Source organism: Hemicordylus capensis, chromosome 1, assembly GCF_027244095.1.
Source record: "Hemicordylus capensis ecotype Gifberg chromosome 1, rHemCap1.1.pri, whole genome shotgun sequence".
Lineage (NCBI taxonomy): Eukaryota > Metazoa > Chordata > Lepidosauria > Squamata > Cordylidae > Hemicordylus > Hemicordylus capensis.
Genome location: NC_069657.1, coordinates 55,656,904 through 55,671,719, shown reverse-complemented (window position 1 = coordinate 55,671,719; position 14,816 = coordinate 55,656,904). Strand labels below are relative to the sequence as shown.

General features: G+C 41.6%; 1 protein-coding gene and 1 long non-coding RNA gene across 16 annotated transcripts in view; one reads left to right on the top strand and one right to left on the bottom strand.

Moving 5' to 3' along the window:
• Positions 1-14,816, top strand: part of NPAS3 (neuronal PAS domain protein 3) — a 1,129,936-nt gene that overhangs the window by 1,096,609 nt on the left and 18,511 nt on the right. The gene's annotated exons all lie outside the window — the stretch shown is intronic.
• LOC128339270 (uncharacterized) lies at positions 9,765-14,231 on the bottom strand. The gene is made up of 3 exons (XR_008312938.1): positions 13,282-14,231; positions 11,562-11,648; positions 9,765-10,030 (listed from the first exon to the last, which is right to left on the bottom strand). It is a non-coding gene; the product is annotated as an uncharacterized LOC128339270 (long non-coding RNA).

Sequence of the window (14,816 nt, the reverse complement as noted above, 5' to 3'; positions counted from 1 at the left end):
TCCCATAAAGCAAAGGTCTCTGATGAATATGTTCGATAGCATTCTCTCTGATACGTTCTTGTTTGGTTTGCAGTAGCTGAGGGAATCCAGATTTTCTGAAAACAAACTGCTTCAGCATCACTTTATTCACTGTTTCCCATTTTCCAATAGATCTTGCCCTTCAATATAGAGAGAAGAATTTTCTTCCAAAATCAGTTACACATACATGGCTGCTTTTGTGTATGTTCACTTGGAAGTTCCTATTGACACACTTAATATTACTTAGTGGTTCAGTCTTCCAGCTACAAACGAACTAAGCCTTTTAACTTGTACATATCAATTATAATTTTTTTGTTCTTTTAATAACCTTAAGCACATAAAAAACCAGATAGAATGAGTCGATAATTCCTGACAGTAAAAACATACTTCACAAGTTTTGCTATCATGCTGTGGAATAACTCCACAATGTCAAGTAGCACACAATTAGTAAAACTGTAGGGGGAAAAAAGGAAGTGTTTTGATCCTGAGGAATTTTGATCCTAATCAGATTGAAATTTCAATGCTCTTGTAGTGCTTAATATCTTCAATCATAAAAGAAATCAAACCGATTCCAATGTCAGGCGTTTGCATTCTGTGACTGTGTGAAATGCTAAAATATACAAATGAATGTCACTGTTGTACAAGTTTATGATAATCACTAAAGAGAAAGATTGATTTAAAATTAGTGTGATAGTATGCCTCATGTATAGATGATTTTTGAGCAAGCCCATTTAGAAACTGAACAGAGAGAATACATCTTGCAGACTTATAACTGGCAAAGGTAGCATCAGCTTGTGCATATGCAGTAAGCAGCCATTGCTCTTTAGATGCAAAATGCTATATTGATGCCCATAGGATGAAGAAGTAAAACGGCATATTATATATAATTACAATGGCATATTATATATGATGTCAGTCCACTTCCCTAATGATCCACCACGGGGCTGATGCAGACTTCAAAAGCAGCCTTGATGCTGGTTTGAAGCAGCAATTGTGGAAGCTACATTTCTGGAGGTTTCCCCATTTGCAGCAATAGGACTCCAAACTTCCAACTCTTACAGCAAAATAAAACAAATTAAAACAAAAATTAAGACCTTAAAACAATTTAAAACCACAAGTCTAGTTTAAAAGCTTGGGTGAATACATGTGTCTTTAGAGATTTTCTAAAAGTTGTCAGAGATGTAAAAGTAAAGTGTGCTGTCAAGTCGATTTTGACTTCTGGTGCCCACAGAGCCCTATGGTTTTCTTGGGTAGAATACAGGAGGGGTTTACCATTGCCTCCTCCCACGCAGTGTGAGATGATGCCTTTCAGCATCTTCCTATATCGCTGCTGCCTGACATAGCAGCAGCGGGGATTTGAACCGGCAACCTTCTGATTGTTAGTCAAGCATTCCCCCATTGTGCCACTTAAGGTGGCCTGTCAGGGATCGGGAGCAGGGGAGTAAATATAATAGGGCAAGGGGAAATAGTTATCTGGGGGCCCACTGCCTTGGGGGAGCCCCCAGAGTCAAGTCACATGACTGACTCCCCCAGCCAAGCACCCGCCCAGGCTTCCTTCAGTTGTATTCATCCTCCGAAATTGATGTGAGCGTTAAGACCTGGAGCTACCAGAACAGCATGTCTTTCTCTAGTACCATTAAATGACTTGCATCGTCCACAATTTACAAAACCTTTAGGATGATGTCCTATTGTGGCACCTAGGGTGTGTGTGTGTGTGTGTGTGTGTGTGTGTGTGTGTGTGTAAAAATCTTACTATGTTTTTTGTTACCACTCTTCAGCCTCATTTAAGATTTCTTTACTTCATGAGCTGAGCTTCAGTGGCGGGGGGGGGGGGGGGGAGACGCATTTTAAAATCTTGTCTCTGGGCCCACTGCAACCTTGCTACACCCCTGATGGGAAGGCTCTTTTTTCAGCAAGGAGTGCATTCCAGAGTCTTGGAGTGGCAACATAGAAGGCCCGTCCCTGTGTAGCCACCAGGCATGTTGGTGGGAACTGTAGACAAACCTCTCCAGGGGTGATTCCAATGGGTGATGAGACTCATAGTGAAGAAGATGTTAAATGCTGGAACTCTAGGGAAGCAGTGTACACGTTGCCAAGCATCAGCAGAAGGAGTGAGCTGATGGCAGAAGGAGTGAGCTGATATTCACTCTGAGAGACAGCTAGTGAGAGATGCAGCTGCCCTAGAATGGATGCATTTCTGAGCTGCTCTGAGCTGAACTCTTCATGGTAGCAGGAGGAGCTTCTTCACGAAACCCAGATTACAATGGCTGCAGAATTTGTACAACACAATGGTGCCTCGGAACCTCTGGTTTCAGCAGCAAAAATCACTACAAACCAAATGCTCAAATTCAGGTTTGGAAGCAAAAATGGAGCCACAGTTGGGTGACAGAACTGCAGCTTCATTTTTTATTGTGTTTATTTAAAATATTTATACACCTCCCCTCCAGTACACTACTGTTCAGGGCGGTTCATAACAATAAAATAGATAGAATAAATGTAATAAAATTAACCAAATTAAGTAAACAAGTTAAAAGTCAGGTTAATAACCACAATCAGTATTAAGTTTCCAATTAAAAATTTTAAGAGCTAAAAATTGAGAACTATAAAAACTAAAGAACCTACCAGATATTACCAAAGATGAAGCATTAAAAAGCCTCTTTAAAACGATGTGTTTTTAGTTGTTTTTAAAAATACTAAGGGAGGGAGCATGGCAAAGCTCTTCAGGGAGGGCGTTCCACAGCCAAGGGGCTACAACTGAAAAGGCTCTGTCTTCATGCATTCAGATAATCAGGTACACCTACCTCAGCTACTGAGGTTTGGCATGATGTCTGAATTGGGCCTGTATGTGTGTTACCATTAAAGTCAGTCAATACTTCTGAAATATTTAAATATGAACTACCTGCAAGGATAGTCTACTACTATATGTATGCATCACATGGATGATGCTGTCATGCAGGGGCATAGCAAGGTTGGAGTGGACCTTTGGACAAAAAGTGAAGATAAGTCCCTGCTCTCCCACCTCCTTACCTTCTTCTTCACAGAGGGGAAGGGGAGAGCAAAGAGCAGATGTCTCCCACAGGAGCCCAGCGGCATTGGTCCTCACCCCTTGTTCAATTATACCTACATTCCTGCTGTCATGCCTAAACCCTAATTATAAAACTGTAACTCTGAATTATGTGTTGGATCTAAATATGCCATTCTATATATTGATGGTGTCTTCTGCTCATAGAAGGCCTGTTTTACATCTTGCTCTTGAGTGCCACACAACAAATGTACAAGTAAATCATATATCCACTTGCAGAAGAGTTTCTACAATCTATCAATACAATTCTACAGAAACATAAGAATTTGCTCTAGTTACAATACTGTGCCATTATAACACCTACCCATTATAACACTGTGCAAGGTCCTGTATGAGTGTTTGCAAGATATTGCTAGCAGCTATTTTCCTTCTACTTGATTCTTTGAATATAACCCATTTGTAGGAAAAAAAGAAATACTTAAATATAAGTGTAACAGAAGCTGTGAAAGAAGATTAAAATATGGGCTTTTATTTTTTTTAAACTAATATGCAATTATTTTAAAAAATAAGCTGTAAAAAATCACTCTATACTGACCAAACATTTGCATCAATTATAATATATGAATAAAAATAATATCCATTATATTCAATGTGGCTATGTCCTACTGATAGAAAAGGATTTTAAAAGTAACTTGATTGAATATAAAGCTTTTTGTTTCCTCCTTTAGTGAACAAATCTGCAGATACTCAACAAAAACCATTTATGGAATATTATCAAGTCTTCAGATACTTGAACATATAGCATTATTGTTCACTACCTAAGTGAAGAATGGGCATTTATCATGACATAATATGTTAGACCATTCCCTAATTTTCCAAATTCAGTTTCTAGTTGAATAAGTAAATTGGGATATTAAATGTTTATTTAAAATGTATGTGAATGTTTAAGTTTTGTTTATGGAGATATCTCATTTCAAACTCTCAGCTAGCTTCACAAATTCTGGCATCTTGCAAAGGAACTATGTTAAATTGGTAAGACTTAGGTTTAATAATATTCAGCATTTTAATTGCATGAGTTATCAGTGGTAATTTAAAACCAGACATGTAACATCCAGAAACCTGATTACTATAGGATTCATTTAGGAGTTTCATTGATTTCTCAGTAATCCAGCCCAAACAACTGCATTGTCTAAAGTTCTATGCCATATCTGCAAGTAGGGATGTGGAGAACATTCCAAGTTTGAACATTCTGCCTCAAAATGGGCTAATGTGAGTGTACCAACCCCAAACAGAATGCCCTTCAAATGAAGGGCCATTCCATCAGAACTGGCTGAATGGGTTGTTTTGACACAATGTTCCCCCATGCTTTTGGAATAGAATGCAAATGCCCGTAACGTTCCATCGAAACAACAGGTTGAGCCGGTTGTTCCAATGGAGCGGCCCTTCATTTGAAGGGTGTGCCATTTTGGGTTGGAACACTTGCAACGATTCATTTCAGGGCAGAATGTTCTGAGCTCAAAATGTTCTACGCATCCCTATCTGCAGGTCTGCTTGTTTCTTGATAAATTATGGAATGCATCTTGCTGCATGGGAACATATTACTTCCCCTACATTAGATGCCCTCCCTTTCCATGTTAGAAAAATCTTCCATGCCTCAACACTATAGATATACTGTGATATTGTTTCATACTATGAGAAAGGAACATATGTAATTCAAAATCTTACAGAATTGATGCTGTAAGATAATTAAACAATTAAAGGAGGCAAGACAGAGAGGACTTACAGAAATATAAATTATGGAGGCTGTGCCCCTGGAACTACTAAATTCAGAATACTCCTATTTATTAAATTGAATTTCTTTTAGAATAATTGAATATTAGAACCATGGAACCAGATATTTATTTACCTCTTTGAGAGTAGTCTGAGAAGTATAAATATCAACACTGTTTCAAAAACACAGATGTAAAATTCTTTTCCTGGACTGTATGATCTTTCAGCATGACCCAGATTGCATTTATGAACAACCCGAGTGCCAAGGATACTGAGCAGAGGGGCCAGAAGCTGTTGTATCCTTCCTATCTAGCCTACTTCTCAAGGGGGCAGACTGGTCCTGAGGTAATTCATTGATAGATTTGTGGAAAAGAGGCATGATGCATAGTTGATCCCTCTGGCTTTTGAGCTCATAATTCAGTTTAAGACTCAAGCATAACAGAAGTTTTCTAAATCCTACACAGTACTTCTTTTAGTGCAGAAAACCAATTTGCAGATGCCTAATATTTAAAACATCTAGCTCACTAATTGCACAATCCATAGAAAAGTCCTGTAACATCAAAGACTCCGTTGATTCTGGGAACTGTTATAACAGAAATATTGTCTCTGTTTCAAGCAAATAAGGCACTTAATGTACTCTTTTTGACTGTGATGCTATTTTCCCCATGGGTTTTGAAAATGACCTTCCTATAAGCATCAAGGACTATAACTTTTCAGATAAAGAAGTTGTTCTTGTTGTAAGTCAATGCCAGGTTTATTCCCCCATAGCCCACAGTTTTCAAAAGCAGAAGAAAAAGTAATCCAGAATTTTTCTTTTTTAAAAAAAGAACAACTCCTCTGTTTCCAGAATGAAGTTACCCTGTCAGCTTGCCTTGGGCCTTAGGTGGAGAAGAGGAGATTAAAGAGTCAGTATTCCTTTTCATGTTTCGTCTGCCAGTTTTGTGAATGTAAAAAGAGAACTGGTATTTACAGCTAAGTGTCCAACTGTGGTATTAAGCTCAGAGCTGCTTTTCTCCCTTCTGATAAATTAACAATATTTCCATAGCAAGACAAATTGAATATCAATGTTCTCCACTTATTGATAAGTGAATTTTTGTGGCAGCAGTAAATAACATAGATGCAACCTCCAAATTTTCTCTGCTGTGATGAGGTTCTTTGTGAAGCTGTAAGGATGTGAAGCCTCAACTGTAAGCTGATCCCGTTTCTATTTACTTTATACTTACCTGAATACACAATATATTGTAGCTTTTAAATGCATTTGTACCCTAGTGATATGTCCTATTGCAAGATGTTTTGCTTTAAAAGGCTGCTTTTGATATGAGATTTCTTCATCTCCTCTTCAAACTGAATTAAACTACTTCTTTCTTATAAAACACAACTCGCTGTTTAGAAGCTTTTGGCTTTGATTTCTCAGAACAGCCTTACAGGAAGAAACAGTATTCCTTTAAAAATATTTCTGGAAACAAACTTGTACTGATCTGTTTTGTTTTATGTACAGAATTGTGTTGCTGGGAGTAACATGGGTTTGTTTTTCTGTTATTTCATGGCAAACAAAATTCTGAAACAATACTGGCACCCCTTTGTTAGAAATGGTGTATGGCACACCACAATATATTTACACCAGGATAAATGTCAGATTTTGTACATTCTTCAAAAGACACACCGTATGCTTTTTGCATGCTAACTCTTGAGGCCAAGCACAATAAATGATAACATTGTGAAAGAATTTAGTAAACTTAGCAGCCAGTTTTTTCAGGAATAGAAATGTAGGTAATGTTAAGGTCACTTAGAAGAGAAAATTTGCTCTTAGTAATTTTCTTTTTATGAAATCTGTTTTATTTGGATATAATTATCCCATTGTCTACAGTGACACACACTGGTGATTTCCCTATAGTAACAATTATGTATGTCATCTATAAAAGCAAAAACTTAGAGCATGAACATAATTCATGAATTTGTGTTATCCCCCCGCCCTTCAGTTTGGTTTAATCACAAAGGACTTCTCTTCTCCCCTGCATATGTGTAAATGCCATTAATATAACTGGCAGTTACATGCGTACTGAGAAGAGGTATCAGCTAGGCTTAGTACAGAGCTGGGCATATATACTGTACATGTAATTTCATTGATATTGTCAACAAAACTGTTTTCTACAATAAAGTCTGCATGTGCTCCAGTATTTTTGGGTTTCAGATATGTATTGAAGTATTGGACTAGGACATGGGAGACCCATGTTCAAATCTCCCCTCAGCTGTGAAGCTCACAGGGGTGTCCTAGGGCCAGTCACCATAGCCAATACAAAGTTGGCTGTACAGTGAGCAAAGCGGGTCAGAAGTCCAACCCCTATCACCAGTGGCACACCTAGGCATTTTGAGAGCCTGGACCTAAAGGGCTTTGGAGACCCTACCACTACAACCACTGCATTAGGGAAAGCTGGGGATCTAAAAAACAAAACCCTGCATTTCATGAACCCATTGGTCTCCTGTCCACGGGAGCCTCCAGCTGTCTGGGGGGGGGAGCTCTCCAGCAGTCCCCTGCCATGCCCCCTACCACACCGATCTCTTTCTTGTTAGTGCTGTCATGTGTGAGGCCATGGGGTGGAGGCTGAGAGCTAAGCAGGCCTCTTCCTTGACTGTAGCAGCCAAACCACTGGTCCTGCCATACTGGTGGGCCTGTCTGAGCCTGCTGAATGCTTGAGCATAGGCAAGCTGCTCCCGCGCAGTGTGAGTCTTGAATGTCGCATCCATAACATCACGGGCTTCCGATGCTCGAGACTCGCACTGCACAGGCTCATGGGAGTGGCTCTCCAGAGTTCAGGCCTCCAGCTGGGCATCCCAGACAGACCCACCAGCCCAGCGGGACCAGTGGCTTGGCCATGGAGGAGACCAGTGGCTTGGCCATGGAGGACCAGTGGCTTGGTCACACACATCCTGGCTGTGCACATGGCAGCAAACAGAAAAGAGATTGGCACGATGGTGGGGGCAAGCACGGTGGCTAGTCTGGCAGGGGGCTGCAGGGAGGCCCTTCAGGACATTTAGAGGCCTCTAAATGTCCTGAAGAAGTCTGGTCCAAAGAGCGCTGCTGCCCACCACATCAATCACCCTCTAGCCCGGGCTTTTCATACTTAAGGTGTTCATCTGAAGAGGTGAATGCCCTAAGCATGATCACATGTAATGCTGGCTTTGTATATGAACAGGTGACCTGGGCTAATCTCTCAGCCTAATCTATCTCATAAGGATAAAATGGAGGAGGCAGAACCTCTTGCTACTACCTGAAAAGGCTTTTGGAAGTGAGAGCCAAATGACACATTACATGAAACATTTAGAGCCAAGTCAGACAATACTGTGCCCAACTAGTCTGCCCCATGTGATAAAGCCCTGAGCGTGCCATGAGAACATACGTCTCTCCCACAGTATGGCATTTCTTAGTCTCATGGGGGCATAGTTCATTCAACCTCTCCTCTACCTGTGGCCCAAACGCTTCTGTATTTGGACCACATGTAGAGAGGTGGTTTGGATGAACGGCATTCCCATGCAATTAGGAAGCACTGCTCAAGGAGGGTGACTGACATATTTGTTGTATGGGGCAATCTGTGTCTGTCCGTATGTGTGTTATGTTAAATGTAAACAGCAGCCTTGGGGAGGGGTACAGGATTAGAAATATGGCATATGTGGAGAGGTATTTAACCCCTTCTCTTCGCACCACAGTCGCAATGAAAATGCCTCCTGCCTTGGCATAGCTGCTGTTTCCTCAGGAGGGAAGCTCACATCAGTGGGAACCAAATAGTCCTTTCCAAGGCTAATAACAACTTTTGGGAGGGGTGTGTGTGTGTGTGTGTGTGTGTGTGTACGCGCGCGTGCACGCGTTTGTGTCAAGATCATGGCGTGAAGAGAAACAGTTAAATACCTGCTTGCCACAGTCCCAATCCTGATCCCCCTGTGATGATATTTAAGTTCAAATACATACACACGGATGTTTAACATAAAATTTTGAGGTTGTGCACACAACCTCACTGGGGAAAGAGGGAGGGAGAGAGGGCTGTGGGGAAGGCAGGAGCTCACCTGCCTTCCCCGACAGACAAGCAGCCACCATCCTTCTCTTCGCCACAGTGGACACCCACTCAAGCAGCAGTATGGCGGAGAGAGATGTTGGGACCGGAAGGATGTCCCCGCTCCCACATCCCAGGGTGTCCCAGGGCACCAGTGCGGCTGCACCATTTAACCTAGCAGTGGTCACCTAGACAACCACCAGCGAACCATAGGTTCGCTTAACCTTGGCTAAACACCGAGTATAAAACTAGGGCTTAGCACAGGGGCAGCACCGGAATCGGGCATCCCAGCATTTCACATGTGCAGCCTAGCCCAGGCTGGGCTGCCTTAGCCTGTGTTTGGCTGCATATGTGAATATCCTAAGATCTTGTTTGTTAATATCCTAAGATCTTGTTTGGTCCTAAGATCCTTCCTTTAACAGGTCTTCATAACAGCCCTGAGAGATAGGTTAGGCTAAAAGATGGTGACTGGCTTGCCTGAGACTGCCCTGGGAGCTTCAGAGATTAGCTTGAACCCAGAACTCCCTGCTCTAAATCTGGTTCTCTGTTCATTGCCATAAGGTTTCTCAGATATGCCTGAGCAAATGTTTAGAATGCATGTTCAAAATAATTAAGGGTTGGTTGCTAATCAGTTTTATTGAGAAAATATATTTCTATCAACATTGTGACACCCAGATTCCTACTTGGCAATTGTGTTCATATGTTCTTTTAGGATTTACATATTCTATCACCAATCTATATTATGAGGGACAGTGAATGTATGTATGTATCTATTCCTTGATTCAGATTTTCATACACACACACACACACACACACACACACACACAGAGATACACACCTACCTTTATTTCCTTCACATTGTGTTTTTCACAAGGATGAAACCAAACCATTTCCAAAGGAGTCTCATAAGGGTTTGTATTCCACAAGATAGATAATTAAGCAGATCCCAGGCCTGTCTGCAATTTCAGGCCTCAGTCTAAATGCTGGTCCCACGATAGCAGATCAATAGCAGAAAGCTGCCACCCTCTTCGCCATTCAATCAGAACTTTCTATCACAGATACTTGATAAATTTCTTCTCTCTAGAAATCTAGCTTCTACTCAGAACCTTCTTTTCTCGCTCTTAAAGTCTATTGTCAGAATTCCTGTCCCTCAGTCTCTTTCTCTACAGCAAGCCTTAAGGGACAAAAAATAATTCAACTCACTCCCCATCCAAAAGGCTACAAATGTGTGCGCACACAAGCATGATATTTTTTGTAGCTGAAGCATGAATTGCTTCCCCATGCCCAGAGCTGTGTGTAACAGCACTCACCATATGGGTTCAGGCAATTACAGGCTGCTTAGCTTAACGTACTGTGCTGGGCAAACTGATGGAAAGCATTCTCAAAGATAAAATTGATAAGCATATTTATTTATTTATTTATTTATTTATTTATTTATTTATTTATTTATTTAAACATTTTTATACCGCCCAAAACTTACGTCTCTGGGCGGTTTACAACAAAATAAAAACAAAATAAAACATTTGTTAAGACAAAAATGGGGGGTGGGGAACACACACATTACAACAATTTAAAATTTTAAAATAATTTTAAAACAGCATTAAAACCAATTAAAACAACATTAATTAAAAGCCTGGGTGAAGAGATATGTTTTTAAAAACTTTTTAAAAGCTGTCAGAGATGGGGAGGCTCTTATTTTACTAGGGAGCGTATTCCAAAGCCTTGGGGCAGCAGCGAAGGCCTGTCCCTGAGTGGCCACCAGATGAGCCGGTGGCAGTTGCAGATGGACCTCTCCAGCAGATCTCAGTGGGTGGTGGGGTTCATGCCGAAGAAGGCGTTCCCTTAAGTACCCAGGGCCCAAACTGCTTAGGGCTTTATAGGTTATAACCAGCACCTTGTATTTTGCCCGGAAACATATCGGCAGCCAGTGTAGCTCCTTCAATACAGGAGTTATATAGTCTCTCCGAGATGACGCAGAGACCATTCTGGCTGCCGCATTCTGGACCAGCTGTAGTTTCCGGACTACGTGCAAGGGCAGCCTCAAACAGAGCGCATTACAGTAATCCAGTCTGGAGGTTACCAGCAGATGTACCACTGTTTTGAAGAACAGGCCCTGCTAAAGAAGAATCATCATGGCTTCTGCAAAGATAAATCTTCCCTCACTTTCTGGAGTTCTTTGAGAGTGTCAACAGGCATGTGGATAAAGGTGCTACAGTTGACATAGTGGATTTCCAAAAAGCTTTTGACAAAGTTCCTCATCAAAGACTCTTGAGAAAACTCTGCAGTCATGGGATAAGGGGACAGGTTCATGTGTGGATTGGTAACTGATTGAAGGACAGGAAATAGGACAGGACAGAAAATAGAGGGACAGCGTAGGAATAAATAGACAGTTCTTTAAATGGAGGGAAGTAAGAAGTAGGGTCCCCCAGGGGTCTGTACTGGCACCAGTGCTTTTATATTTATTCATAACTATTCTAGAAGCTGGGGTAAGCAGTGAGGTGGCCAGATTTGCATATGACACCAAACTATTCAGGATAGTGAAATCCAAAACAGATTGTGAAGAGCTCCAAAAGGATCTCTCCAAACTAGGGAAATGGGTGTCAAAATGGCAGATGCAGTTCAATGTAAGTCAGTGTAAAGTGATGCATATTGGCACAAAAAACTCCAACTTCACATATATAGGGTCTGAGCTGTCGGTGACTTACCAGGAGAGAAATCTTGGGATCGTGACGAACAGCCTGTTGAATGTGTTGACTCAATGTGTGGCAGCTGTGAAAAGGGCCAGTTCCATGCTTGGAATCGTTAGGAAATAAATTGAAAATAAAAATGCTAATATAATAATGCCCTTATACAAATCTATGGTGCAGCCACATTTGGAGAACTGTGTACAGTTCTGGTCACCATATCTTAAGAAGCACATTGTAGAACATTGTAAAACTGGAAAAGGTGCAGAAGAGGGCAACCAAGACGATCAGGGGTCCTGAGCACCTTCTTTATGAGGTAATGCTACAACTTCTGGGGCTTTTTCATTTAGAAAGAAGACAGCTGAGGGGGCGACATGATAGAGGTCTATAAAATTATGCATTGTGTGGTGAGAGTGGAGAGAGATAAAATTTTTCTCCGTCTCACATAATGATAGAACCAGAGAATCCCATAAAACTGGTTGCAAAGAAATTTAGCACTGACAAAAGGAAGTACTTTTTCACACAATACATAATTAACCAATGGACTTATCTGCCACAAGATGTGGTGACATCCACCAGCCTGGATGGCTTTAAGAAGGCCTTAGATACATTCATGGTCAAGTCTATCAATGGCTACTAGTCTTGAAAGCTATTGGCCACCTCCAGCTTAAGAGGGTGAGATGCCTCTCAATACCAGTTGCAGGGGAGCAACAGCAAGAGAGAGAGCATGCCCTCAGCTCTTGTCTGCGGGTTTCCCAGAGGCATTTGGTGGGCCACTGTGTGAAACAGGATGCTGGACTAGATAGGCCTTGGGACTGATCCAGCAGAGCTGTTCTTATGTTCTTATGATGTGGGTGCACTCATACTTAAAATGTAAAGGCTTTGGAAAGTAGTCTTAATGTACATTGTGGAAGAGGAATCATATGGTATTTGGAGAGGATGGTTTGGGAGGCAAAACCTGGAGCAAAGTCGGAACTGTGGCTTCGAGCATAGCTGGGGAGGGAGCGACTGATAATAATGAAATGACAGTATAAATGAAACTTTTGAAAACTAATGGTATCTTGAGAAGAACTAGGAGGGGAACCACCATATAAGGTTGGACAATTTATTTGGATCTAATTACCTCAGAGTTGAAGCTGGTCATAAGGCTGAGGACACCCAAGACTGGGACTCTTCAGTAGCCTTCTTCAGACATTACGAGCACTGTGGGTGCTCACACTTACAAGGGAAAAATCAGGAAGCAAGTTCTGCCGCCCCACTATCAATCAGCCCCTCACACCAGAAAAACACACGTAAGGTCTGAAGGGACAGGTGCCATAAGTGTGTTCAGTGGTGATTCCTTGGACTGAAACCTCAACTGAACAAGGCTGCAGCTCACGGAATCACCATTGAACATGTTTACGGTGCCTCCCCCTTCAGAACAGTGCTGTAACCATTTTGTAGGGTGAAAAGGGATGATTGACAACAGGGTGGCGGGACTTACTTCCTTCCCCTTGTAAGCATGAGTGCCTACAATGCTCAGAACATCTGAAAAGGGCCAGTTACTCCTGTCTCATGTTTCTTCTCCCCAGGTGTGCAACCTCATTACCATTAAGCAACTCTGCCAACAGGGCTTCCTTTACCATCTAGAATCTAATAGGGATTCCTCTCCCACCTAGTTATCTTTTCCCTCTCCCTCCTGCTCATTCAGGCCCACCATAGCAGCACCCTTGGGCAGTGCTAGGAGCTCAGCACCACTTACCATTGACATCTGTCCTTGGACCCCTTGGGAAGTATAGAGCTTGGATGCAATTTGACTAGAAGCTGCCATATTGCACACACACCCCCAATGCCTTGCCAGCCAGCGGCTCCAAACAGGAACTCCAGAGAAGGAGGCAGGCAGGCAGGAAATCTTGAATCTTAGAGAGGGTCTGGAAGTGGACCCAGTGGAGGGCAGAGTATTTTTGCTGAAGGCCCCCTCAATCTGAAGCAGGCCCTGCTATGGTTGCATGGCATCTGCCTCTAACTGTGACCCATGTCCCACCAGATCACCTCCTACAATACATCTGTTACTGGATTCAACTAGCACCCTACTATCTCCCACTTTGCCATTCTAGATTTAGTACCATTTGTATTGTCACTGCAATGAGAGATGTTTCACACCCCCATTGAAAATTCTGCCCTCTTTAGAGCTACCCTCTTTAGAGATCAGAATTTTCAAGCCCTCTGCCTTTGGAATTTTGTATTCAGCCTCATATTGCCTCAGTTTCTTAACATTAAGTAATGCATATTTCAAAGAGAAACTCTGAGGATTAATGATTTAATAATTAAATGTAAAGGAGGCAGCATCAATCATGAAGTCTAAAATAGATGTATCTGAAGGAGTTTCACATTTGCTTCCACCTATCACTCTTAACTGTGTTCTTGTGTTTGTTTTCCTCACAGGAAAACAAATACATTGCCATTATTTTACCACTGACAGTTGTTCAAAAACTTTTGTTACTTAACTATTTTGCCGAATCTGAATATTCTAATGCATGAAAAGCTTAAAGAAAGCTTGCTCCCTCCTTCTTCACAAACAATTACAAACCCAACAGATTTTACATAAAATTGCTGTCTCAACCTATATGCTGCAATGGTTTGACAGGAAAACTGTATAGTAGGTAGTTAGTATTTTGCCACCTTTTTGCTTATCTGTGCAGTTTAGCATTCGGTGAATCAGAGTGTTCCTTAGACATGAATATAAAAAAAGCAAAGAGCCTTTTGATTAGATATAAATGCAGAAATCCGATCAACTTCAGCTTGTTTACAAAATACCATAACCCAAATTGCAAATGTTTGCTAGTGCTACAAAACAGAACTGACTGAGCTTTTGAAACTTAGTTACTGTCAATTTATTGTAATGTCAAAACACTTTGGTGTAAAGTTCTTAGAGTCAAAATAAATTTTGTATGTCTATTCCTCTGCCTTTCTATGGTAATATAGAAAATATATATCACTCCCCCTATCCATAAACTTGGTGTCCTGCACATGGATGAGTTGGATCTGAAAATAGGGGAGTGGACATGGCTGAAGGGAATCTCTTGAGGTGGGAATGATCCCTGAGGTATGCAGGGAATCCTGCTTTTCAAACAAGAGGCCCTGCTGTGCTAAAAAAAAACCCAAGTAAGGGTTGTACGTGTTGTGTTGCCTTCATACTGCCAGTAAACATAGAGCTATCACAGGCATGAGCCAAAGGCAGCTAAACTGAGGCAAAACCAACAGCCCGCTGCAAGGGCCTAGCTGGGGGACAGGGGG